Below are 21,414 nucleotides of genomic sequence, written 5' to 3'. Positions count from 1 at the left end.
CCTTCATTAATGTTTCTACTTCCCCATTAAAACACGTATTGATCAGGGCACCTAGGTGGCTCAGTCGGTTGAATGTCTGACTCTTCATTTTGGCTCCAGTCATGATTTCATGGTTCATGAATTTGAGCCCCACATCGGGGGGTTGGGATTCTCTGTCTCCCTGGGATTCTCTGCTTGAGATTCTCTGTCTCCCTCCCTCTCTCCTCTTCCTCCACTTGCGTGTACATGCTCGCTCTCTCTCTCTCAAAAGTAAGTAAATAAATGTTAAAAAAAAAAAACACATAATCTGTCATTTCTCTACTAAAGAAGAAAATTGGCTAGGTTTTTCTACTTGTGTTGAATATTCACTTTTGAATCTTAAGGATTACCTCTTAAGACAAAAACTCAAATTTGACTCATTTAGAGCACTGATGAATTGCTGATTTTTTAAAGCTAAACAATTTGGTTGATAAGTATGCTACTCTAAGTGGGTTTTTTTTCTAACTGTTCAGAAAAGCAAAAACAAAAAATGTATGTTTCTAGCTTTCTGTGTATATCCTATTAAAATCTATCTAAATTGAACCAAAGAGATCTGATTTGTATGTTTGAAAGAGATGATTCTCTAAATTTTTTCTAATTACTTTTGACATAATGTCTAATTTGATGTCTAATTTGTTTGACATACCAAACAAAAATTACTGCCTCTTTCTTCCTTTCTCTAGGCTAGTCATCTCTAAAGATAAAACTTTAAAATAGTTTTTAATAAATGACATACACAAGACACAGTTCCTGCCATGGCTCTGACCACTCTTACCCTTCTTTCCTCTGTTGACAGAAAAATGAAGAAATATAGACTAACATGCCTTACCACAGTTGTCTTTGGGATACCAAAGTGTCTGAATAAATTGATGTGGTAAACCAGTGCTCTAACAAAGGAGACACACACACACACACACACACACACACACACACACACACACATTGATTTGTTACGAAGATCCAAGGTAGTGAATTAAATAAAATAACATTTACGGTCTTAAGTTGGGTATTGTTAAAGTTAGTTGTGATTTTGGTAGGGCATGGTTTCCAAAATAGTCTTCAGTTCAAATCCTGGCCCCAACACTTCTAAGCTTTGTGATTAGGGGAAAGTCAGTGAACTTGTTCATCTGTTTTGTTTGCAAAGTGAAGGTGGAAATGATAACAAACCCACATGATTTTGAGGATTATGAGATCAGGAATATAAAGTACCTACTTCACTGCCTAGTATTTAGTAAGTATGAAATTTGTCTGGGTTTTTATTCTTGATATCCTGTAACAAATGTTATTTCATATCTGATTTTAAATGTTATTTCATATCTGATTTAAATGTTATTTCATATCTGATTGTCATAAAAAAAAATAGCAGAATTGGTAGAGATTTTTAAGCTTTGTGTGTGTGTGTGTGTGTGTGTGTGTGTGACTTTGTATAGAATTTGCATTCAGCATGATGTGGCAGAAAAGAGTACTGCATTAAATGAAGAGACCCAGCTTGGAGAACTGTAGTAATATACACTGTATACAATGGCAGTAGTTCCTGCAAATGTTTGTTGAGCTGAAATGAGATTTTAATTTGTATCTAATTCTCAGTCCTATTACCTTCATATCTTTCTGAGGGTCAGAAGGACCACAGAGCAGAACCTTCAGAATACCCAGCACATTGTGTAGCTCCTTTAATAAATTCAACCACTTTAGAGCAGGTAAAAGTCACATTACCCTTAAATTCTGGAAACCACTCCAAGTAGCTCTACTGGTCCAGGCACCTCTTTACTTCTTGACGCCCATCTCCTAGCTTAAACATGGTGAGTGATTTACAAAAAGTGCTTGGTATGACGATGTCACATATAGTTGACCCTTGAACAAAGCTGGGATTAGCGACAGTGATACTCTCCACCCACCCCACAGGTGAAAATCTGGGTATAACTTTTGACTCCCCCAAAACATAACTATTAACAGCCTACATAAATTCAATTAACATGTGTTTTGTATGCCATATGTATTACATACTGTATTCTTACAATAAAGTAAGCTAGGAAAAAAATGTTATTAATAAAATCATAAGGAAGAGAAAGTACATTTACAATACTGTACTGTGCCTAGAAAAATTCATACATAAGTAGACGCCCACAGTTCAAGCCTGTGTTGTTCAAGGGTCAGCTGTACTTTCTGTATTGCCAGGGATGAGAAAATAGAATAAGAATATGATTTGCTAAGCGAAATTAGTCAGAGAAAGACAAATATCATATGACTTCACTCATATGAGGACTTTAAGAGACAAAACAGATGAACGTAAGGGAAGGGAAACAAAAATAATATAAAAACAGGGAGGGGGACAAAACATAAGAGACTCTCAAATATGGAGAACAAACAGAGGGTTACTGGAGGGGTTGTGGGAGGGGGGATGGGCTGAATGGGTAAGGGGCATTAAGGAATCTACTCCTGAAATCATTGTTGCACTATATGCTAACTAATTTGGATGTAAATTTAAAAAAATTAAAAAAAAAAAAAAAAGAGGGTGATCCAGGGGATCCCAAGTGTATGCAAATACTAATTTCTTAGATTAGCGTCAAAATGAAAAAAAAACCATATTTTCCAATTTGTTATAGATTCTTATGATTTCTCAGAGGTCTTGAGACCCCATTGGAGAAAAAATACAGCTCTAAGGGTATTGCTTGGTGGTTGTCTGCCCCAGTATTCATAGAACTACTCTCAGCCTTCTCCATTATCACTTCCCTATAAGGGAATTAACCAGCTCTTACCCACTTGTGAGATCCAACTTTTAGAAAGAAAGTCTATCTTAAATGTTCCCCAAAAGTTCTAAAATTCCAAGTGGTCTCTCCCTCCTGTCTCTGAACTCAAAGCATTTATTAAACTTAACAATTAGCAACTCATCAATAAAACATTTTCTGTGTATTGCATTAAAAAATATATATGATTTTAAGATTTTCTCCTTATCAGTGGTTTTAAGTATTTTCATTATTATATGCCTCTAGTTTTTCTCAACTTAGCACTATTGATGTTTGAGGCAGGGTAATTTATTGCTGTGGGAGCTGTCCTGTGCATTGTAGGAGGTTTAGCAACATTCCTGGTTTCTACCCACTAGACGCCAGTAGCATACCCTTTCCCTTCTCCCAGTTGTGACAATCAAAAATGTCTTCACGATCCCTGGGGGACAGAGATAGGGAGGAATCATACCTATTTGGGGTTGCCCTAGTTTGGGACAGGGTTTTTTGTTCCTTTTGTGTTACTATGTGCCTTGATGTAGTGTTCTACAAGTTTCTTATCTTGGGATTCTTTGAGCTCTTTGGATCTATAGTTTTCATCCAATTTGGAAAAAATTCAGCCTTCTTTTCTTTTCTTTTCTTTTCTTTACTTTTCTTTTCTTTTCTCTCCTTTTCTCTTCTTTTCTTTCGGAAGAACGCAAGTGGAGGAGGGGCAGAGAGATAGGGAAAGATTGAATTGTTAAGCAGGCTCCGTGCCCAGCACAGAGCCTGACACAGGGCTTGATGTCAAAACTGTGTGATCATGACCTCAGCTGAAATTGAGTCAGACGCTTAACCGACTGAGGCACCCAGGTGCCACTAGCCATTATTTCCTGAGATACTTTCTCTTTGCTTCTCTTTCTTCTCCTTTGGGTACTTCAATTACACGTACATTTTTCTCACATCAACCTTATAATATTTGTACTATTATTGTCTTCACTTTACAGATGAGGAAATTAAGGCATACAGAGGGTTACATACAAAAAATTTGCTCCAAGTCCCAGAGTAAGTAAATGATTCAGGGTTTGAATCCAGCATCTAGGTTCCTGTTGATTGACTTTACTTCTGTGGTCACGTTTTCAGCGGTGATAAGCCGTAACTTACGTAGTGCCTCTTCTTTCTCTCAGGCTGGCTGTGGAAAGGTCAGTCATAAAGTCTCCTAGAGGTAATGGGCAGTCCAAGCATTCTTGTGATCTGAATATTGCACGTTGCATTGTCCACTTTGTCTAACAAACCATGGGGGAAAATGTGCCACAGAAATCACACTAAGATCACTTCCTTCCCATTCCTTGCTGCTAGGATGCTAGGAAATGACACTCACAGTAGATCAACTTCCTGTGGCTAACAAGATTTTATAACAATCTAGGCACACTAAATGGTTCCCAAATCATCCTACAAGATAGAATGCAATTTTTTAAACACAAAAAGCTTTGCCAAGGAGTGGTTTGGGACGAGGGGAAGTGCATTAACATATTCATTAATCTGTTACTCTGGTGGACAACAGGCACTGCCCTAAAGATTTCCAACAGAAAACCAGCCAGAGTAATGTAAAACAACATAACTCAGAGAATGCAAGATGGTCATATTTCTGAACATCTGGGTTTTTTCCAAAACTGATAGACCCATTAGTGTTCAAGAAATTGCCATCATTTTGAAGAATATGAATACTCTGTCTAAATGGATTGTCATTTGGAAACTCCCAAGTACCTTAAAAACTCTGTTTTGTCTAAAATAAAATTTGACAACTATATACAGCAAATCATTTGTTTCCCTTCTCGATTTATAGTTACTTCTCCTAAAAATAAAAATGAGAAAGCTGCTTTTCTGGAATGCCCCACTGGCCCAGTTGGTGGAGTATGTGACTCTTGATCTCAGGGTGATGAGTTCAAGCCCCACGTTGGGCATAGAACTTACTTTAAGAAAAAAAAAAAAAAAAAGAATAGGCATGGCACCTGGGTGGCTCAATTGGTTAAGCGTCTGACTCTTGATTTCAGCTCAGGTCTTAATCTCAGGGTCGTGAGTTTGGGCCCCACTTTGGGCTCCATGCTGGACGTGGAGCCTACTTTAAACAAACAAACAAAAAAGCAACCATTAAAAATAAAGCTGGGATACTATATTAGAAAGAAAGAAGAAAGAAAGCTGCTTTTCTTAAAAAAGCATGTTATTATAATTTCCCCCATTAAAGAGAGTCAATTCTTCTTATGTTTATTAAACTTCTTAGAAGTTTGATTTTTAGCTAAACAAGAATATCTTGGACACATACCCAGAATAACAACCAATTTGGCAGCAATATCTTGTGCTTATAATAAGCAATGGCATGAATTTCTCCCTCTTCTCTGCATGTGCTTTGGATAATGGGGCCCTGTTTAGCCAATCTAAAATTTTAAACACCTCTAAAAGTTTTAACCACTGTCATACACACATGCTTAAACATACATACCTCCTAAACCCCTTACCTGCTTAATTTTTTCTCCTTGGCACTTAACCAATATTTAACATTCTATATAATTGATTTCTTTTACTTGTTTATTATTATCTAGATTGTAAACTACATGACAATGATCAAAGGTTTGTAATGATATTCACTATAGATTTGCAATGATATTCACTATGGACATATCTACACTATATAAGCACTGAAGCAAGGTATAACAAAACAAGAATATAACATATTTTTCAATTTTCTCCAAAGGAAGTTTAGCAAACTGAGAACAGTTCTTGTAGCTGTTGTCTTCAGTCTGCAGTCAGTACAAATGGAATGAGGAAAACATGTTTTTAAATTAATCTATTTCCACACAAGCTTGGTTTCTTATAATTTAGAATTCATGTATTTGTATTCCCGCTTCATTCCTAATTCATAAATTTTTTTTTGGAAAGGTTTTACTTATTTATTTATTTATTTATTTTACTTTAGAGGGAAAGAGAGAGGGAGAGTGAACCAGGAAGAGGGGCAGGGGGTGGAAGAAAAAGAATCTCAAGCTGGCTCTGCACTGAGCACAGAGCCTGACGTGGGTCTCGATCCCACAACCCTGGGCCCATGACCTGAGCCAAAATCAAGAATCAGATACTCAACTGACTGAGCCACCCAGGTGCCCCCCTAATTCATAAATTCTGTTGCTTTATACCATATCTCTGTGATCAGGTTTGATGGATTAACTTGAAGAATTTTCTACATGAGTCTTAACATCTGTATTAAGTAGAATATTAAGTATTTAGTAAATAAATCTAGATTCCTTCTAGGCAAGATGAAGAGACTGTTAATAATTACTGTTATTAAATAATTTCCAAGAAGCCTCTGATCCTTAAAGTAGGTTAATAGGAATTGAATGAGAATACTGAAGTATGATTATTAATGGCTTAATTCTCTGCACTAACCAGCTGCAGCATTAGCTGATGGTCTTAAATCTTGTAATGGAAGTCAGAGATTTTTCTCATAACTAGGTGCAGAGAAAGGTCATCCAGATTTATCTAGAATGCTACATAGCATTTATTGATTTGGATCATTCTTGCTAATGCTAAGATTCATTCGGTAATGATAGTATAACTTAGACTCTGGATCTTGGCCGTTGACAATTATGAAGTACTTTGTGCTCTTTGTCTCCATATGTGTTCTAACTAAAGTTATTAGTGCTGTTGCCTAATAACATGAAAACAACTCTAGATAGCTTAAGGAAGCAATAGTAAAACAATTATAAAAGTTGATTATTAAGCATCTTCCTTACTTTTTACTATTAATCTTTGAAAAGTCAGCAGAAAAAGCAGAAGCAAAAAATGTTACGGCATGTTCAGTGCATAGGACCTGACCTAATGAAAGTCAGGCATCATTCAGTGTGTTCTGATTTTGATTCCCCTTTAGATTTTGAGGAATCAGTGGAGAAATTGAATTAAGTGAGTTTCACTGTAGCAGGGTTTGACATACTGACAGTTAAACCACATTCTTATTGTGACCCACAATTCTCACAGACCTTTGAGAAATTACATCAGCATTCAAGTGAAAGTTTATTATATTTTATTTCTCTTGCCATGCAAACTCAGGAGCTGATCATAAAGTGTACGTGACTTGGAGATCATGGTGCTGATCAGTGCCATTCTGTCTAATGAAAATGTTTCGTTAGTTACAGATGAAAATGTTTTTCAGCTTGAGTGATCTGTTGAAAAATATGAGCAAGGCAGCATTCTGAGATCTATCAACACATTTAAGGCAGCTACAAATCTTTTTTATTGGGACATCAGAGTTGGGGAAGTGACAGAGAAAATTTGGTTTAGCTATTAATCTGCCTGAGTTTTTTATTTCTTGGATTATCTACCATTGCTAAGTTGACATCATGAGGAGTAAGACGAAGCAGATGAAAGGCTGAATTCAGTGCTATTTTTGCCTGTAAAAGGTGCTTAGAATTTTAAAAATATTCTATTTGCATGTTCTACAGCCAAAAGGATCTCATTGTGTTACCAACAACTTTTTTCTCTGACATTAACTGTTCTTAAGGTTAATTTGTTGATTTTATAATGCAGTTTTATCAAAACAATAAAATAATGCTTTTAAATGTATCAAATATTTATGATGTTCACTTCATTTTGAGCCAGATGTATCTGAGAGCACTTTGAGGTTTCAGTAATCCCACTCTTGGAGAAAGTTGAAGCATTTACACTTTTATATCAACGACCACATAAGAATTTTAGTTCAGATGAACAAGAAATAAGTCGTGTTTGTGTTTAAGTCTCTCAGACCTGCATATGATTATACTAGAAGATTAAAATGTTTTCTTTATATGCTAAAGGAAGTATATATTTGGGGAACAGTAGCTTGAGATTCCTTCTGAGGGTTCATAGGCTAAGAGAAGAACAGAGACTAAAGAAGCAAATTGTGGCTTATAACAAAAATAAGATCTAAATATATTTTGACTGCATCTTGGGGAAGATTTCATAATTATACCCTCCAAGGAAACCAGTTCTTACTAGCCTTTTCATACTTGTGTTTTATTTGAATTGATCCACTTTCACTTTTTAAAAATTCTAATAAAATTCTAATATTGTCTTAAAATGTTATAGAAATCTGGTTAAGGGCACATGATGTCTGTAGCTCTCCTCTCAAGCTAGGGCTGTGTTCTAAAGAAGAGAGTGTTGAATGGGGTAGTCAGGAGTATTTTCTGTATGCTCAGTGGTCTGATGCTGCCACCAGAATTGTGTCTGCTTACACTTTGTCCTCTCTTGAACAGCTGTTGTTGGCCTTCAAAGCTTTCTGCTACTTTTCTAGGGAGTCTGTTCTCTCTGATACCTGAGGTTCAGGTAGGGGCTCTTCAAGAGAGAAGAGAAGGAGGTCCTTCCCAGTTCTACTTCTCTGCTCCTTAGGCCCTTGGGAAGGAAAGCCTAATAGGGGAAGCATTTGGTAAACTCAAAGGCTTCCCACTTTCTTTTTTTTTTTTTTTTTTTTAATTTTTTTTTTCAACGTTTATTTATTTTTGGGACAGAGAGAGACAGAGTATGAACGGGGGAGGGGCAGAGAGAGAGGGAGACACAGAATCGGAAACAGGCTCCAGGCTCTGAGCCATCAGCCCAGAGCCTGACGCGGGGCTTGAACTCACGGACCGCAAGATCGTGACCTGGCTGAAGTCGGACGCTTAACCGACTGCGCCACCCAGGCGCCCCAAAGGCTTCCCACTTTCTTAGGCTGCATTTATCAATGGGTTAAAAGTTCATGGAACAGGAAAAATAAAATTCCAAAATAGGCTAAGTTCTCTCCTTTCTAGAAAATGCCCTCATCTATAAAATTATTTCTTTTTCTCCCTTCATTCTTCAGATCAAAACTACCTTTCTCTTAGCATATCTCAATTAGGATTTTGTTGTTTTTGTTTTTAACAAACATTTAGAATTAAAAAAAATTTTTTTTACATTGAATTGTGAATCATAATAGCTCCAGAGACATTTGCAGGAAATGCTTATTATTCAAAAGAATCCCTAATTAATAAAAGTTAGACAAGGGATATAGTATCACTAAATAATATCTTGAAATAGGAACTATGTCATATGGCTTTGTATCCCCAAAGTACCTAAAACTGTATCCTACCACTACTATTCATTTATATATATTTGTTTGTTTTTAGTTTATTTACTTATTTTTGAGAGAGAAACAGCAATAGAGGGCTGGATCTCACAAACTGTGAGAGCATGACCTGAGCTGAAATCAACAGTTAGGCGCTTAACCAACTGAGCCACCCGAGCACCCCTCTAAAAATATTTGAACAAAAGGCTATTTGGGATGTGGCTTCTCTGAGTCCCTTTTAAGTAGACCCAGCCACCCATCCATCTCCGTATCCTTGATTACAGTGTCAAATGGGCCTCAGTTTACCTTTCTACTATAGCCTTTCTTTTACTTCCCTAGAACATTATAGAAACTTTCCCAGATTTCAGCCTCTTATAACTCTTCTAACTTTTGTCCTATCCTCCTCAGGCTCCATCCTGTCCTGCTTTTGTCCTATTGATGGTTGGGATAGCTCTATAAGAATTCAGTCCTTAATAATTGATGATATTTAAAGGTCTTTGCTTATGGTCCAGGAGCCCCACTTTTTCACATTGTTTGCCTCTTAGAAGTTGGACTGGAATCAAGTGTATCTGTCTATCTGTATAGTTGACCTTTCCCTAAAACCACAACTTGCTAGTGTTTGGTTATGCATAGGCTTCATCATGTGTTGTTCACCTTTCCCTGTAACAATTTTAGAAAAGCTTATTTGTTGTGCTGGGGAATTTGAGGGTACACAAAGGAAATCAAGGCAAGAAAGGTTGTCACAGAATGGTTTGCTTAACGATTACACCTTCTGGAGAAGATACTCAACACAGTATCTGACACACAATAAGTACTCCATATATATTTGTTGGCTAAATAAATAGCTAAGAATTTTTGTGAAGTTACTTTAGTATACATACTAAAATTTTATATTGTTCCAAGTACCCTTAGCAATCTTGCCTGGTATTTAAAACTGTTTTAAATAATAGCTACTCTCTATGAATATATACATGATGAAATCTAGAAAATTAATTCAAATAGCTAAAATTTGGGGGAGGGAGCACCCAGCTGAAAAACCACATAGCTTTTGGGTGAATGCCCAACCAAGTCACATGTAATGATGGTCATTCAAATTAGCGTAAATTAAATATCCAATATCCAATCTTATTTATTAAAGCAACTAATTCTAAGCATCTATGCAGTAAGTTGCATCTTGGCGTAAGCTTTCACGTTGGCTACTATTGAGTACATGGAGTGGACTAAAACCACATAGGATGAAATGAAAGTCAAGCAGATGAATTTTTTTAATATTTTATTTTTAAGTAGTCTCTACACCCAACGTGGAGCTTGAACTTACAACCCCGAGATTAAGAGTTGCATGCTGAGCCAGCCAGGCGCCCCCATAAATTATTATTTTTTAAGATCTTTCAAGATAGGGGTGGCGATCTGTCACACAGGCATATGTAATTTGGGCATAAAAATAGTAACATGCATTTGAAGAAAATATATTCCTAAAGTAGAACATGACCTTAATCAAGGGTAAAGCCCTGGCATGCCTTCCAGAATCTCTCCCAGGAACTCTTGGGGAATCCAAGCTTTTTGACATCTGTGGCATTGAATACTCTTCCTTTAGCACAACTGTCAAATAATAGTGTAATAAAGAGCGATTTAAATGAAAGACTGTTTCTGGCAGCTCTCAGAAGGTCATCCAGTAACTGAGGCTGAAATATAGCTCAAAGATAGGTTATAAGCTATGAACTTGAAACATTAGCTATTTCTTTTTTCAGGTGTGAAATTATAAATCTTTTTTTTTTTTTTTTTTTTTGAGAATCAGGGCTGAAATGTATTTTCTAGAAAAATGCAAATGGTAGAAAAGCAGTAGTTAGAAGGAATAAGTGTCTGTACAGCTGAAACCTTGCTGAAGGAATTCAGAAGATTTTCACAATCTTATAAATTAAAAAAAATTTTTTTAATGTTTGTTTATTTTTGAGAGAGAGAAAGTGCAAGCGGGGAGAGGCAGAGAGAGAGGGAAACACAGAATCCAAAGCAGACTCCAGGCTCTAAGCTGTCAGCACAGGGTCCGATGCAGGGTTCGAACCCACAGACTGCGAGATCATGACCTGAGCCAAATTCGGCCACCTAACTGACTGAGCCACCCAGGCGCCCCCATGAATTTTTTAAAAGCAGATTCTTGACATGTAGTGTTCCATATTCTTTAGAAAACCTTGTAAATTGACATTAAATAAGTCACACTGAGATGCAATAAAAATAAAGAGCTCTCTTTGTAGCCATTGTAGAGCCTGTGTGTAATGATGGTAAGCCCATGTAGTTTCTTTCATTGTTTGAGGATTTTCAAATAAAAGCCAGACTAACTAAATGTGAATGTTAAGTCTGTTCTAAGACTATACATTACATTTCTAAATGTTTTTCTTTATGGTCAGAATTTATCAGAGTAAAACCATAGGTCTTCTAATTAGATCCTTCCAGTAAGTGCTATTGGGAATAGCAGCCTTACCCCTGCCCTCTACCCCCTGTATCTTGGGGTCCTGGCTACCCTGTGACAGACTATAGACCAGTAAATCATGGGCATCATGGCTGTACCTTGCATCTGGAGAAGTTTTATCCCCCACTCTGCCTTACAGTTAGACCAGCTTAGACTTGGGCTTCGTCCTCTATGAGTTGAATGAATCTTTCCTAAACTGAAATCACTCTCAAAGGTGAAGTCCTTTAGAGCTCTGAGAAACTGGGGTAAAAATTAGGGTTGGTTATGTTCTCTTGAAGGGAACAATTAGTTGTTCCTCCTCTCATTTGACTACCAAAATCATAGTGTACCGTTTTGGGTATCCATTTGCACATGAAAATTAACTACTGGACTGACACTTAAATGTAATTGACTATATATATAAGAGCATAAATTATCGGCATGCCTTTTCAGAATCTTGACAGTGTTTATCAAACACTTTCAGAAGTGCTAACCCGTTAGCTTAGCAATTTCATTTCTATAAGTTAGACTAATAAAATGATCACGTGTATAATGATGTTGATGGTCAAAAATACATTGAAAAGAACTCATATATCAAACAGATGGCTGAACACATTACAATAAATCTATGCAATGAAGTTCAGTATAGCACTTAATATTATGTATGTAATACAGAGATTTATTAGCATAGAAAAATGTTCACAAGGTATTGATGAGTCAAAATATATATATTGCATGATTCCATTTTGGGAAAAGAGAAAAAATATGTGTGTGTGTTTGCATGTGTATTTGAAAAATAGTCTGAATATTTGTATTTCTGATCTGTGGCAAATCCTGTCAGCTCTACTTTGAAATAATCCAGAATCCCACCATTTTTCCCTGTCCTCTCATGTCTCTTCGATTATTTTAGTACCTTCCTAACTAGTCATCCTTTTTTCACACTTGCTTCTCTACAGCCCATTCTCAGTACAGGAGCCAGAATGATCTTGTTGATTCAGCTTGTTTTAGCACCCAGAGGAGAAAGTCTTCAAAGCAGATCACTGTTTTATCTTAACACCATTGTTCTCACAGATGGGGTCATCTGTCTTCTTGTTTTCTGCAAAATTCATCAGGAGATCCTTTCCTGGCCTTTTCTAGGAGTAACCCTGCTCTTAAATCTGATTTATGCTTGGCTCTCTAGGTTTTCCACTAGTGGAACATAATCAGTTAGACACATAGGACTTCCTTCTTTCCTGAGTTCTTTCCACAGGTGGAAGGAAGCCTTTAGATCTATACCAAGATAAGTTGAAGGGAAAAGACTTGGTCTTCAGTGTCAAAGTAGACTAAATTCTCTGCCTTCTAGGAAATTCTTCATCCAAAAAGAATTACTTTTCCCCTTTGTTATACAAAAGGAACACCGACATAAATACTACTGGTACTATGTAGTCTAAATGGAATCTAAAATAGTGGAGCAACCCACAGGCAGAAAAGCAGCAAAATTACCCAGTCCCCATCTTTATACCATGTAGCAGAAAAATGTGCTTTGTTGGACCGGACACTGCTGAAACATATCATGAAAAGGGCTCTAGGAAAAAGATACTGCCCCCATAACTCTCTGTAATTACAGGGATGGGAGGCAGGGAACATCCAGGTTGTGTAACAATAAGAGCATCCTGGTTGACAAAGTGGTCTTGTTAGAAAGAGGGGGCTTCCACTCCATGGGTGATATCAGCCTCTTCTTTCACTGAGCTAATTCAAATCTACAAAGCCAGCTTTGTGCTAAGCTATCAGAGGAATATCTGTATTTGTCTCTCCTCAACCATCATTCCAAAAGACACAATTGCCTTTCTCACAATACAACAAATTTAAGTTTTAAAAAATTAGGGGTACCTGGGTGGCTTGGTCAGTTGAGTGTCTGACTCTTGATTTTGGCTCAGGTCATGATCTCACGTTTTGTGAGATAGAGCCCCATGCTTAGGGTTCTCTCTCTCTCTCTCTCTGTCTCTCTCTCTGTCCCTCCCTTGCTCTCTCTCTCTCAAAGTAAATAAATAAACTTTAAAAAAATTAAAATTAAAAATTAAATCTTGGGTGCCTGGCTGTCGCAGTCAGAGGAGCATGCAACTTTTGATCTTGAGGTCAAGATCATGGGGTTCGAGCCCTATGTTGGTTGTAAAGATTACTAGGAAAGGTAAATAAACTTAAAAAAAAATTAAGTCTTCAGATTAAATGAATTCACACTAAATCATAAATGACCTATAAGTTCCCGTAATAGTTCTAGAAATACTTTCAAGATATTTGTAGGTCTGTAAGATTTCCTAAATGATGAGCTTCATACAGGGGATGTGGTAGCAGTATAATAAGATTCTTTTTTTTTTTTTTTAATTTTTTTTTTTTCAACGTTTATTTATTTTTGGGACAGAGAGAGACAGAGCATGAACGGGGGAGGGGCAGAGAGAGAGGGAGACACAGAATCGGAAACAGGCTCCAGGCTCTGAGCCATCAGCCCAGAGCCCGACGCGGGGCTCGAACTCACGGACCGCGAGATCGTGACCTGGCTGAAGTCGGACGCTTAACCGACTGCGCCACCCAGGCGCCCCTAATAAGATTCTTAAAGATAAGAATATGACCTGATGTTGAAATCCCAGAAACTTCTCTAAAGAAGAATAGAGATCCAGAAATGGATTCACCAGAGGAGGGCCCCACTTAGTGATGTTGCAAAGACAAGGAAACAGGAGAACCCAGCCTCCCCCCCTCCCAATAAAGATCAACAATTAGATAGCTATCCACAAACGGAAGTGGCTCTGGGAGAGCTCTGGAGTCCACTTAAGAAACGTCACTAACACAGTGAAACACATAATTTGTGAATAATCACACAAAATGAAGGATAAACATCTCCGTTTGCCTGTGCCATCCCATCCCCCAAGCCAGCACTGCTCAGCACCAAGAGGGAACTCCATATCTATACAGAATTCCCCTCGCTGAAAACGGAAGACTGAAATGACCAGTCAGTTTCCCCAGCTTTTCAGGTCACTATACAAAGGACTTGCTTCAGTTTCACCCCACCCAGAGACCAGCAAAAAGGAGATGTAGAGAATTGACTAGAAATGAGGAAGAAAAGCAGGGATATCACTACCAGACATGGAGTGACTGGGATTCCCAGCGATCTGCTCTGTAGAAGACCCCAGCAGCTTTCACCAATGAAGGTACCAATGGCCAACACAGCTACCACATACTTCCTGCAGATTTCACTGGTTTTTGCCCCCAAAATATTCGTATTCATTGATGCCAACTACCCTTCCTACACCATTCTCCACCGGAGCCTGGGACCCACACTAGCAGTCAGCCCAAGCCTCTGAGGCTGCACATATACTCCAGCCTAGACCCCTCCAGGTAATCCCCACCACTGCATGCACTCAAGGCTAATCCCTCTAGCTGTGCTGTTGCATACTGCTGGTCTGATGCCCTTCACCTGCCTCCATTGTTGTGTCTGCACCTGTGGCAAGATCCTGTAGCCATGAGAGTACATGCCAGTAGCCAAGGTTTCCACAGCTATTTGTGGTCCTGGCCCTGGACCTGGCCCTGTCTCCTGTCACTGGCCTGTACCACTGGGCTCACCTGCAGTTAATCCCTCCACCTGTGTGCCTGCATGCCCATGAGTTGACTCAGGACATTCATTTCCACTGCTGTTGCACCTGTGACAAGACCCAGCAGCCACAGTAGTGCAGTGTAACAGCCAGGGCCACAATAACTGCCACTTGGTCCTCGCCTTTGTTGCTTGCCTTAGCTCCACCACTATGTGTGTGTTTGTAGCTGGCCCCTGCCACTACAGGCACCTGCAGCTGGCTCCTATAGCTGAGTGTGTGCCCACTGTCACTCCAGCTGCTACCACTGCCTGCCCTGGTTCCTACCTGCTAGATCTAGAGGTGCTGCCCAAGGACACCAACAACCATTGCAGCCTCAGCAGATCCGCTGCAGTTCTTGCAAAGGACTATGCAATCGGCAATACTGTAGACCCCAGCATCCTGAGCCAATGAGTCACCACCACATCTGGACCCAGAGCCACTACACACCCCTGCACTTGGCACCCTTCCCCACCAGGATGTGTGCCCCACCCTCAGCAAAGGTCTTCCTTTACACAAGTCAGTTCCTAAAGTGGAAAAGATAACTGTCCAAATGCACAGACACCTACACAATAGGAATCAAGAAAAAGCACCAAAACATGACTTCACCAAAGAAAAATTCCAGTAACTGACCACAAAGAAATGAAGACACAGGAATTATCTAACAAAGAATTCAACATAATTGATGTTCTAAATATCTTCAGAGGGGCACCTGGGTGGCTCAGTCAGTTGAGTGTCCGACTTCAGCTCAGGTCATGACTTCACAGTTTGTGAGTTCGAGCCCCGCATCAGGTCCCGTGATGACAGCTCAGAGCCTGGAGCCTGCTTCCGATTCTGTGTCTGCCCCTCCTCTGATCATGCTCTGTCTCTCTCTCTCTCTCAAAAAAAATAAACATTAAAAAAAATTAAAATAAATAAATATCTTCAGAGAGCTATAAGAGAACACAGATAAATAACAAAATCAGAAAAACAATAAAAGAACACAATGATATAAAACATAAAGAACCAAACAAATTTGGAAGCTTAAGAATATGATGGCTGAACTGAAGAAGAGCTCCAGCAGACTGGACCAAGCAGAAGAATCAGTGAGCTCAAAGACATTGTTTGAAAGTATCCAGTAGAGGAACAAAAAGAAAAAAGAATGAAAAGAAATGAAGAAAACCTACTGGACCTATGGGACACCATGAAGAGAAATAATCTACCTATCGTTGGAGTCCTAGAAGGAGAAGAGAAGGAGAAAAGGGGGTAGAAAGCTTAAATAATGACTGAGACCTTCCCAAACCTGGAGAGGGATTTGGACATTCAAGTTCATGAAGCTAATAGGCCACCACAAAATTTCAATCCAAAATGATCTTCTCCAAAACACATTATAATAAAACTGACTAAAATCACAGACAGAGATAGAATGTTTAAAGTAGCAAGAGAAAACAAATTTTTCATACAAGGGATCCCCTATAAGGCTATCAGCTGAATTCTCGGCAGGAACCTTGCAGGCCAGGAGAGAATGGGGTAATATATTCAGAGAACTGAAAGAAAAAAGCCAACCAAGAATACTTTACCCAGCAAATTTACCCTCCAAAAAATGAAGGTGAGATAAATAAGTATGTTCCATAACAAACAAAAGCTGAAGAACTTCATTACCACTGGACCTACCTTATAAGAAATGTTGAAAGTTCTTCATGTTTAAATGAAAAGACACTAACTAGTAACATGAAAATACAGAAAACACTGGTAAAGGTAAGTCTATAGTTAGATTCAGACTACTCTAATACAGTAATATGGTGATGTGTTAACCACTCAACTCTAGTATAAAGGTTAAAGGACAAAAGTATTAAAATTAGCTATAACAACAATAATTTATACACACACATAATGCATATACAATATAAAAAGATGCATATTGTGACATCAAAAACAAAATGTTGAGAGGGAAGGGTACAAATTTTGTATGTAATTGAAATTAAGTTATCATTTTGAAGTAGACTGTCTAGGGGTACCTGGGTGGCTTAGTCGGTTAAGCATCCAACTCTTGATTTCAGCTCAGATCATGCTCTCAGGGTTGTGAGATCAAGCCCCACCTCATGCTCTACATTGGGCATGGAGCCTGCTTAGATTCTCTCTCTCCCTGTTCCTTTGCCCACGCCCCCCCCCCCACCACATGTTTGCATGTGCTCTCTCTCCCCCTCTCTCAAAGAAAGAAAGATAGATATATAGGTAGGTAGGTAGATAGATAGATAGATTAATTAAGTAATTAATTTAAAAAATAGACTATTGAGGTGGCTGGGTGGCTCAGTTGTTTCATCTCAGCTCAGGTCTTGATCTCAGGATCATGAGTTCAAGCCCTGCGTTGGGCTCTGCACTAAGCATGAAGCCTACTTAAAAAAAAAAAAAGACTGTTATGTCTGTAAGATGTTTCAATTATGTGTGACCACAAAATAAGGGGCACTTGGGTGGTTCAGTCAGTTGAGTGTCTGACTTTTGATTTCAGCTCAGGTCATGATCCCAGGGTCAAGCCCCGTGTCCTGCTCCATGCTGGGTATGGAACCTGCTTGAGATCCTCTCTCTCCCTCTGCCCCACTCGCATGTGTGCTCTCTCTCTCTCTCTCTCTCTCTCTCTCTCTCTCTCTCTCTCCCCCTCCCTCTCTCTCAAAAGAAAAAAAGAAAGCTATAGTGGATAACACAAGATAAAGAAGCAAAGTATATCACTGCAGAAAATCATACATTCACAAAGGAAGACAGGAAGAAAGGAAAAAACAACAAAGGAACTACAAAAAAATGCAGAAAACAAGAAGATAGCAACTCCAAGTCCTTAGCAATCAATAATTACTTTAAGGGGCACCTGGGTGGCTCAGTCAGTTAAGTGTGCAATTCTTGATTTCAGCTCAGGTCATGATCTCATGGTTCGTGGGTTAGAGCCCCACCTTGGGGCTCTGCACTGATAGTGCCATGGCCTGCTTGGGATTCTCTCTCTCTTCCTTTCTTTCTGCCCCTCCCCGGTCATGTGCACACACACTCTCTCAAAGTAAGTAAACATTAAAATAATAATGATAATTACTTTAAATAAGTGGGTTAAGTTCCCCAAACAAAGGGCAGATAGTTGCTAAATTTGTAGAAAACAAGACCCAACCATATGCTGCCTACAAGGAACTCACTTCTGCTAAAGGGAACACATTGATTCAAAGTGCAGGGATGCAAAAAGATATTCTATACAAATGCAAACCAGAAGGGAACAGGGATAGCTATACTTGTAGCAGACAAAATAAACTTTAAGTCAAAAACTGGAACAAGAAACAAAGTCATCGTATAATGATAAAGGGGTTAATTTATCAAGAGGTTATAACAATTTTAAATACACATACATCCTACATTAGAACACCTAAGTATATTAAGCAAATATCAACAGATCTGAAGGGAGTAATTGACAATACATTAATATTAGGGGACTTCAGCCTGGGTGGCTCAGTCACTTAAGCTTCCAGCTTCGGCTCAGGTCATGATCTCTGTTTGTGAGTTCAAGCCCTGTGTTGGGCTCTGTGCTGACAGCTCAGAGCCTGGAGCCTGCTTCAGATTCTGTGTCTCCCTGTCTCTCTGCCCCTCCCATGCTCATGCTCTGTCTCTGTCTGTCTCTCAGTAATAAATAAACGTTTAAAAAAAATATTAGGAGACTTCAATACTCCACTTTCAACAAGTTTTTTTATCTTTCTATACTATTTTGTTTTTGATACATTTCTTATAAATAACATGGTTTGATCCAGTCTGAGAGCCTTTGTCTTGGGAGGGCGACATTTGTCTTTTAATAGAGGAGTTTAGTTCATTTAACTGTTGTGATTTATTTGGTCTTCTCTCACCTTATGTTTCTGAGCTTTCTTGCTGGGTTTTTTTTTTTTTTTTTTTTTCTTTTAAACCTTTGCTCTAGGCATTGTGTTTCTCCTGAAGCTTTTATAGCAGTTTGTATTGTAAAAGACCTCCTTCCCCTTTTTCTTTCTTTTATTCTCAGTTAGTGTTTTGGTTATCCCCCAGTGGTATCTCCAAGGGACCTAGAAAGAAACTCTTGGGAGTGTTAGTGCCTTTTGGATGGTTTTAGCAGTCCCAATTAAAATGTAGTAGCAACACCCTGTAATTAGAGGAGGCACGCTGTAAAAATAATTCTCTGGACTCGGTCAGATGGAGCCTCTTCAAGGGTTAGAAATGAAGGAGGGAGTCATTTGGGTCACTTTGGTCATGGAAGTGATAAATGGTTGGACCATGTCAATTTTGCACAGCAGAAGATGGGCTTCATCTTATTCATTGTGAGCCTTAGCAGTGATCACTGGGATGGAAGGATGGTCATAGGGAACCACACAATAAATAAGTGAGGAGAGGGAGAGTCCTGGTGTACATATGAGTGGCTCTAGGGGACTTTTCCTTCCCATTTCCTTCTTCCTCCTTACTAGAGGCCTCACTTACCCAGTCAGCTATTCCACTGGTGGTAGGGACATCTCTTGGGGGAGAGGTGCAACATGACTTTTTTTAATCCAGGATGAAGTCATGCATTTCTTTTTTTTTTTTTTTTTTTTTTACATTCATTTGATTTTGAGAGACCGACAGAGCGGAACTGGGGGAGCGGTAGAGAGAGAATGAGACACAGAATCTGAAGCAGGCTCCAGGCTCTGAGCCCAACGTAGGGCTTGAACTCACAAACCTTGAGATCATGACCTGAGCTGAAGTCAGACGCTTGACCGACTGAGCCACCCAATCACCCCTGTTAGAAGCTGAGACGTTTAGCTTCCTTTCACTTTCTTCTCTCTACTCAGTTTACTTTTTAATAATCTGGTAGTTTTTTTTATTCCACATTCTTTCTCTTTTTTTAAGTTTATTTTACTTATTTTGAGAGAGAGAGGGAATGAGAATTCCAAGCAGGCTCCAAGCAGTCAGCACAGCCCAACACAGGGCTCACTCTGATGAACCCTGAGATCATGACCTGAGCCAAAATCCAGAGTTGGATGCTTAACCAACTGAGCCACCCAGGAACACTTCCACAGTATTTCTTTATAAATGACTTTACATTACATACTTTCTCTTTCAAGGATGCTTCTCATATTTCATTATTATGTATTTTATATTTGGGGAGAATAACCAAGAGTGCATGCTCTAGTAGGCTGTCTGGATTTGAATTCTGGCTCTGTGACCCTGGACACATTGTACCTTAGTTTACTCTTCTTTAATGGGGGTGGGTATAATACGATGTCACAGAGCGGTTGAGAGGATTAAATAATTCATAGAAAGTGCCTATACATAATAAATAACATTTAATAAATGCCAGATGCCATGATTATTATTGTATTAATAACTATTATTTAAGCTTAACTCTGTTCTACTGATTTTATTGCTCACTTAATTTATTGCTCACTTCCTAATTGATCTCATCTTCCCTGTCTTTATTTCTTTATTTTGATGGATCTTTGTTGTTGGCTGAAGAATTTCCTCAACCGGCGATTGCCAACTTTTTCTTAAGGGGCAAGATAAATATTTTAGGCTTGCTAGCCATGGCACCTACTTCTACTTAACTACTAAGGTCTCAACTCTGCCTCTGTAGCTCAAAAGCAGCCATAGACACTACATAAATCAATGGCTAGCCAAGAGGGCAGAGTTTACTGACCCTTGCTCAAGACTTGTGCTTCTGTTTTTTGTGTAATGTTAGTAAGGTGTATGAGTTATACAATTTTAAAGTTCTTGCATGTCTGAGAATATCTTCTGTCACTAATGTAGGCAAATGATGACTTCACTTGTATGTAATTCTTCAATTACAATTGTTTTCTCTCAAGAGTCTGTGGTGTTCAAGTATTGTGGAGAATTATGATACAACCTAATACTTCCTTCTTTATGATAACTAATGTGTTTTCCTTCTGGATGGCTTAGGATTTCTCTTTTCTTTATCCTTAGCATTTGTCATTTCACCAGGGGAATTTTTTTTCTGTTCTGTGTTAAAACAGCAAGGCTAAGAAGAACGAGATTGATGGACTTAAATACCATGAACTTTGGCTATTTCAGATTGCCTTATTGTCTTTTTTTCCTCCACTAAAGAAATTTCCTTTATGTTGTATTCAAAAAGTTAGCGATGAAAGGTTTTTATCATTTTGAATTGCATATGATATGATACGGTGTTTTAAGTGGCAGAATATTCACTATTTCATATTGTATAGTTTGGTTCCTGTTTAATGGACTCCTATAGCTGCACAATCACAGAAAACATATTCAGGAAATAGTCTAATTAAATTACCCTTGTTTGGGGTGCCTGGGTGGCTTAGTTGGTTGAGCATCTGACACTTGATTTTGGCTCAGATTGTGACCTCACGGTCATGGGATTGAGCCCTGCACCAGGCTCTGTGCTGAGCATGAAGCCTGCTTAAAATTCTCTCTCTCTCTCTCTCTGTCTCTCTCTCTCTCTCTTTCTCTCTCTCCCCTCCCCCCTTGCCCCCCCCACACACACTCTCTCTCTCACTCTCAAATCATAAATAAATAAATAACCTTTGTTTGAACATATTAAATCACTAAATGGTAAGGAACTAAAATTTA

The 21,414-nt window shown here is 38.6% G+C and overlaps 1 protein-coding gene across 8 annotated transcripts in view; it reads left to right on the top strand.

Moving 5' to 3' along the window:
* The window catches only part of MICU1 (mitochondrial calcium uptake 1), a 254,880-nt gene that overhangs the window by 135,845 nt on the left and 97,621 nt on the right, over positions 1 to 21,414 (top strand). The window lies entirely within an intron of this gene.

The sequence above is a fragment of the Leopardus geoffroyi genome, chromosome D2 (genome assembly GCF_018350155.1).
Source record: "Leopardus geoffroyi isolate Oge1 chromosome D2, O.geoffroyi_Oge1_pat1.0, whole genome shotgun sequence".
Classification (NCBI taxonomy): Eukaryota; Metazoa; Chordata; class Mammalia; order Carnivora; family Felidae; genus Leopardus; species Leopardus geoffroyi.
This window is presented reverse-complemented; position numbering and strand designations above follow the sequence as displayed.